Consider the following 6,979-nt stretch of genomic DNA (forward strand, 5'->3'; position numbering starts at 1 on the left):
ATGCATGTAGCATAGAATAGACAGATGATAGAGTCTTGAAAATATTGTGGAAATACTGCATCTATTAAAGAAAAAAACACAAAAGTCTGCAAACTGTAAAAGAAATAATGTTTTAACAGTCACACTCCTACACCATATGATGCACATGGATGGCATGACAGATACAAATGTTTGAGACATATGTGCTTACTCCTGTCCTTCAAGTCAGACTTTTGACCTACTGTAGGAATATACAAGTAAGCAAACAAAAGACACACAAAAAAACCCAAGCAAAAAAACAAAAAAACCCTCAAAACCTCAGAAGAGAGAAAATGTTTTCTCACAAGAAGAATTAGCACAAGATTCAATCGACAATTGAATAGTATTATTTAATAATAATTTTACACAAGCACTTACTGGCTTCAGTAGCAATTACAGTGAAACGAGCTGGACAGCCTGTATGCCTCCAAAGAACAGGGAGATTCTACCCCAAGACTTTGTGATAAATGCAGAGGAAGTTATTACCTAGCAAAAGTGGCCAAGTCTGGGCTTAAGATAGGATACTCGCGAGTTTTTATACTGCAGTAAAATCTGTGTTATGAAGTCACAGGCAAAATGAACATAACATACTTACGCAGAATTGTGAATCCAAATGGCCATCTGGAGCGCTGAACATAAAGCTTTATTGGTTTAGAGACTTTTTTCTTAAGGAACTTTCTGATTAGATTATTCAGCTCCAAAATACTGTGTACGTGTAAATATCAAAATTCCCTCTTGAGTATACATGATCATTTTATCACGCTGATAGCTTAACAGGATCTAACAGATTTCTCCCTGATTCTGGAAGAACCAACAATGTATCACTGTACTTACAGGAGGTCCTGTGGGGTGGGGGAGAGGGGAAAAAAGGGTAAAAAAAGAAAAAAAGAACATGTAAGGTTACGAAGTTACTGAAGAAGGACATACATGTACAGTCAAGCACAAGGCCTTGGGATTGTCAGTGAGCAGCACTGGTAATACCGGGCACACATTTTCCCACTCAAGTAATCTTGAGCTTTGGTAGTGCTCTGAAACTTGTAAATATGACTACTGCCTAAATGCATGCACTTACCTTAACAAATCTTCATTACAGTCATGCAATCTTATGAAAATTTCTTCTCCATTCATTTCCATGCAATTTCATGCCAGTCCAAAAATACCAGCCATGGACTACAATTCATTTTTTCAGACTCCACATAAAGCATATGTAACCACATCACCAGTTTCAGTTAACCACACAGTAAGCACTTGATCAGAGCTTGGCTGAGGAATTGCACAAAGTACCCTTGGCATTTAACCTGGGCATCTTGTCAAGAATACATGTACCAGCATCTTCCAGAATTCCAACTTTGCCTGTAAGGGGAGGTTTCAGTGGCCACCTGACAGTGCTGAACTTTCTTTTCATTGCCTTCCTCTCTCAAGGCACACATATAAAATGCTCCCCATTAAAATGTCACACTTTGTGAAGTGATATTTGCACATTTTTTCAATTATTTAGACCTCAAAGACTTTTGTGTAGGAGTTCTTGGAAACATTATCAAAGGGCCACAAATCAAATCTACTATTTCAGTCTTATTAGGTTGAGCAGCTGCAGCTCCCAAATCAACGGCATTTCATTAAGCTTTTATGCCTCTCTCTAATTTCTGAATAAAGTGAAGTGCAAAAGGAGTATAAAGCAGCAGCAGCTGTACTTTGAGATTGCTTTTAATATTGACAGCCTTTTGGTTTTAACAATGCAATTTTTATTGTCCAGCAACTAAGGTAATTTCTTTATTCTGGCAAACATTCTTAAACAGCATTTTAAGGTGTAGGTCTGTTTTTAAATGAGGGATCCATTTCCTTTATTAATAGTTTAGCATGTGTTTATTTGAGATGTACAATGAATCAATGTGTATCGCACAAATTAATTTCCAGGATCATTTGTAATTTAATCTTCAACCACAGAATTTCTCTCTATATCATAGCCTCTTTCTCTGAAGTAAATACTAAAACAACAGTGAATGGAAACACCAAGGTGATTTGTATCAACCTTTGTCAGGGCTTGGCTTTAGTTTTGTGATTCAGGAAGATATGGAAATAGTTTTTAAGAGCCAGATAAATTATCCTTTACATAGATAAGAAAGGCTACGGAAGATTCATAGAGATCAAGGTGACTGGAAGCCTTTCCTAGCTGGCAGATTAGACAAGACAGCCAAGGAGAATAGAAATGCTCATTTTCTACTGCATTGCCTCCACAAAGGTCACCTTGATGAAAAACTCAATCCCACAAGGTAATTGATTCAATTGTTGTGAATGTCAACAGCAAGAGGTGCTCAGCATCTCGCAACTTTGCCTCAAATGAAATTTCAAGCTACACACCACCAGCAGGTTTCTATCAATGGCAACCTCCCTGGTACAGAGCAATGAACCAACAAATGTTTTTCTTATTTCTGTTAGAACTTAACTGCTCATTTCTATAAAACAACTTCTCTCATGCAGAGTAGTCTACTTATCACATTATGCCCCTGATTATCAACATTCTTGACATAAGGAATTTTATTTCCTTATTTATTTCCTTATAAAATTGTTCTCCTCAAGCCAAAGGGGCCTGATGTAACACTGACACAGTATTCCAACTACAGACTTACATGGAGTTATTCTAACTTGTGCAAGTGTGAGAAGACCCCTAAAGGGTTTGACAGTTACAGATGTGTTTCCAAAGACACCGTGTCGAGCTTTATGAAGTGTGCCTACAAATAAAGGATGCCCAAGACTAGAAAAATATCTGGAAGGCCACCAGATATATGCCAAGGCTCACAATATTTTACCAGAGAAGTTTCAGAATTCTTTTTCAGAGCACACATGCAATACAACTAAAAATCAAGGCATGCTGGGTATGCATTCTCACAAAAACAGACATCAAATGACAAAAGATCTTATGAAATTGAAAACTTACCAGTCTCTCCTCTTCTTCCCCGCTTACCTCTTTTCCCTGGAGGACCTAAAATGAAGATGGTAGATTGTAACTTTGTCCCTTGAAATTACATGTAGAATATCATTTGTTTGGATGTAAGGGCATTAGACTGATGTACCACATGAAGTTCAGAGACTTTGGCTGAGCAGGGGTAAAAGATAACCTGAATAAGATTTAGGAAGTTTGGGATAAATTTTACAGCTATGGTACCCACTACAGGCTCTCTGAAAAAAGGCTGGGAGAATCTTTAAACGTCATCCAGTTCATCCCTCTTCTTCAAGGAAATGTTAGCCACATCTAAATTATTATTGCAACTTCCACAGGAGTTTTTTTTCCCCCCCAATATTTCACTGTTCTGACCAGTGGAACACTTTTCTTTATGTCCAACTCACTGCACTGAAGCCCATCAATTCTTGTGCTTTCCACCATGAACCCCAGAGAAGAAATTTCCCCTTTTCCTCTCTCAAAAAAGTCTTCGTATTCCTCAGAATTGCTGCACCATTCCTTCAATCATCCTAAACCAAATACATCATGGGACATGAAGTTTTATTCAGTTATTCCTGTATTAAGCCAGAAGATTAGTATTTATTTATAAGAGTAAATCCTCTGGAATTTGCTTTCAGCCTCTATCTGAAAACATGCAAGAGATGAAGAAATCACCACCTGGCTTGCCATCCCCCAAACACTTAACAACAATGTATGTGTTGACAGACACAGTGTAATGTGCTTTGCCTCCAGTTTATATTTTTTAGACATAACACAATGGCTTAGTCACTGTATTCCTTTTGCTGAGAAATCTTTACTTCTCATTGTCTCTTCTCCACAAGTATTTACATAATACAACCAGCGTCTGCTGTCACCTCCAGAAAAAAAATAAAAAAGGAAAAAAATCCTTTCTTCCCCTCATTTCTGCCTTCAATATCCTCTTCTAAAAACTTCAGATCTCAGATGTCAGACTGCAGACACCTTCCCCACTCTTCTTGGTGACCTTGACATACTGTTCCTGAAAATGCCAGGAAAGCACACTTGCACTTCTCCATGTACAGTTTGGAGGAGAAGCAGCAGCTGTGGGGGTGACACAAGTACTGAAACTTGGCTGCTCTGAAAAGAGAACCACAGGTGGGACTCTCAAAGCCGCTGAAGAGAGGCAAGCGCACGGGTGGAATTTCCAAAAGCAGCGACGCGTGCAGGAGCACAAGTACCTCTGCTGTGGCTGTATCTCACCGTTTGTAATGGATACGAGATGCACAGGTGGTTTTGTGCAAATAGTTTGCTACTTTAAACTTTACAAATCATCTGAAGTATCATGCCACAGCTTTTAAATAGCTTTGCATTATGTATTTGCAGCAATCTGGCTTAAAATACTAAGATGCTGGAAAGCAACATTAGTGAAACAATTGCAAGATATATATGAAACAGCATTAGTTTTCCAGGTGAATAAAATACTATTGATTTAAAAAGAAAGGAAGAAGGAAGAGGAGAAAAAAAAGAAAAGAGAAAGGAGAAGGGAGAGAAGGGAGGAGAAGGGAGGAGAAGGGAGGAGAAGGGAGGAGAAGGGAGGAGAAGGGAGGAGAAGGGAGGAGAAGGGAGGAGAAAAGAAACATGAAGAAGGAAAAGAAAGAAAATAGAAAAGCAGCTCTTGTCTTTAACATGGAGAGGCTTAGTCCTATCAGAGCATTGTAAATTTGACTAAAATCCTTCTTTCCTGTTCTAATAATTACTGTAGTGGCATAATGCAACACAAGTTTAAGACAACAATATCATACAAGGCAAGAATGGCATGGGATATTCATAATCAATAGCATGAATATTTTGGTATCATGAAATATAGCAAAAGTATCACTTAAGTATGGGAGAATCTTGCAACTTCCTCCTGAAAGACTCCAGCCTTTGCAAGGGGCATCTATGGAAACTTCTTACACAGGAAATAGCATGTTACAGACACAATAAGTTTCTATATACACCTCTATTTTCTCCCCCCGCAACTAAGACTGAAACTTCTTAGAGTCCCCCTGCATGCACACAGCCCTGCAGAGGCCCTCTGTGGAGATTTCCTGGGCTGTACCCAAGCTGACAATACAGCCATAGAGTAATTTGGGCTCATCATGAACATGGATGTGCAGGAGAAACTTAAAAGGTTCTTCTCCAGATAATGACATGTCATCGTGCATATAGCAATAATATTCTGCTAAACAGGGTAGTAATATTTTATTTTATTAAACTTTAAGTGTGCTATAGGTGTGCACACACACAGACAAGTCTACTACCAGGTTTGCTTTTGAGAAAGAAACAGCACTTTGAAATTAAAAATTTCAGCTACAGATCAGCAAAACACATTAAAGTCACTAACAGAAAACCCTGAAGGTAACTTCAAGCTATGAATTTTAGGAAGGAATGAAATCTGTCCAGAAAACCAGACTTCCACAGAGCACTAAGTTGATAGTTTAGCTGTGTACAATGAGAGCAAAGAATGGGCTCCAGTTCAGCTCTCTCCTCTGAAATCAGTTGCTGCTCCCTTCTAACATGTTATTCTAAGATTATTAGATTCGAATGTGTGAATCACCAGAAAAATTACTGTAATTACTATGTTTCCAAAGTAACTACACCACTGAGGTTATTACTCTGGACTTAGACCAATATTAATGAAACCATACTACCGTCCCTGACCATCAGACCAACAGTACTTAAGGGACACTGACTGACATGTATCTCTTCTCCCTCTCATTAAAACTTTTTTGATTTGTGCACTGTTTAAGTCTGTCAAGATGGTGGCATTTGCAAAACTCAAAATAACTGTGAGATGAGAGATGGACCTTGCAAACTTCTGCTAGATTTTGGTGACCATTTGAGGAAATAGTTTCTATATATATATCTATTTACTTACTTTTTACCAATACAAACTAATTCATTTTGAACAGTTTACCACAGATGGTTTCAATTCACAGAAAACTAAAGCTGAAATTTATGGTCATCGCTCAGTGACCTACTGCTTCAGAAAGTACACAAGTTTTCATGTTTTCTGAACAGGCTGCTTTCTCTACATCTCAACTGCTAACATATCATCTGTACCTCCAAGAGTTTCAAGCTATCAAAACCTCAGGCAATTTTCTATAAATATTAATTTTCCATCTGTCTATAATATTATAACTTTGCACTAATTGGACGATTTGGTGGAGACTCATCACAGCAGAAGGAGCAGTGAATAAAGTTATATTATGGATAATGTCAGCTTACATCAAGCCCACAGATTTTTACAGCTTGCACAAAACACTCAACATGACACAACTACTCTGAACTTTCCTGCCTGCCTGGGGTAAAAAATGAAAGTCTCTTCAAGAGTATCAGAAACGTCCATGCTGAATTGAATTTATTCCGGAGTATTTTAAGAGTATTTTGTTTTAAAATGTATTTTCATACTAAAAATAGAAGTATTAGGAGCAAAAATAGGAGTTTAAATCTCAGTGGAGTGAGTTGGGTTAATAAATAATACTGAGCAATAAGCAAAAGCTTGTTTCTAGTAGTCAACTTTGCCAAAACCTTGTTTTTCCAGGATCACTACATTTACCCACAAGTAGGGAGTAAGAGTAAAATGCCAGATCACCTGGTTTTCATTTTTAACTTAATTTAGTTTGAAAATATTTGAAATTATTTTATTCTTCCAAAACCATTTAATTCTTATTAACAGAAAATTTAGAAAGATTTTTTTTCCATTCAGTTGTTTAAAAAAAAATAATGCCACTGCTCTTCCATATTTATGAAGGGAATTTTGGAATGGAAAGAAACTAAAAGCTAATTGAAACTAAAAGTCAATTATTTATCTAAATTTATCTTCTCAAGCACAAAATGTCAGCTGTTGGGGTCCCTCCCCTGCCGTGTAGCCCTGGGAGAGGGGCCCTGAGGGCACAGACACGGGGTTTCCCTGCCCCTGCTCAGCCTCGTTCCCATTGGTTGGTTTGTGTTCCCCTGCGCGGGCAGAAGGACCCTGGTCCCGTGACTGGAACAGTTCCT

The 6,979-nt window shown here is 38.0% G+C and overlaps 1 protein-coding gene across 1 annotated transcript in view; it reads right to left on the reverse strand.

The window, feature by feature from the left end:
- COL25A1 (collagen type XXV alpha 1 chain) overlaps positions 1-6,979 on the reverse strand; it is a 305,105-nt gene that overhangs the window by 146,987 nt on the left and 151,139 nt on the right. The window contains exons 2-3 of the mRNA XM_017736775.1: positions 2,954-2,998; positions 853-860 (exon numbers count right to left, since the gene is read on the reverse strand). The gene's annotated coding sequence lies outside the window, so the exon portion shown is untranslated. The remainder of the gene's footprint in view (positions 1-852; positions 861-2,953; positions 2,999-6,979) is intronic.

This window comes from Corvus brachyrhynchos, unplaced genomic scaffold, assembly GCF_000691975.1.
Source record: "Corvus brachyrhynchos isolate BGI_N302 unplaced genomic scaffold, ASM69197v1 scaffold175, whole genome shotgun sequence".
NCBI classification, from domain to species: Eukaryota; Metazoa; Chordata; class Aves; order Passeriformes; family Corvidae; genus Corvus; species Corvus brachyrhynchos.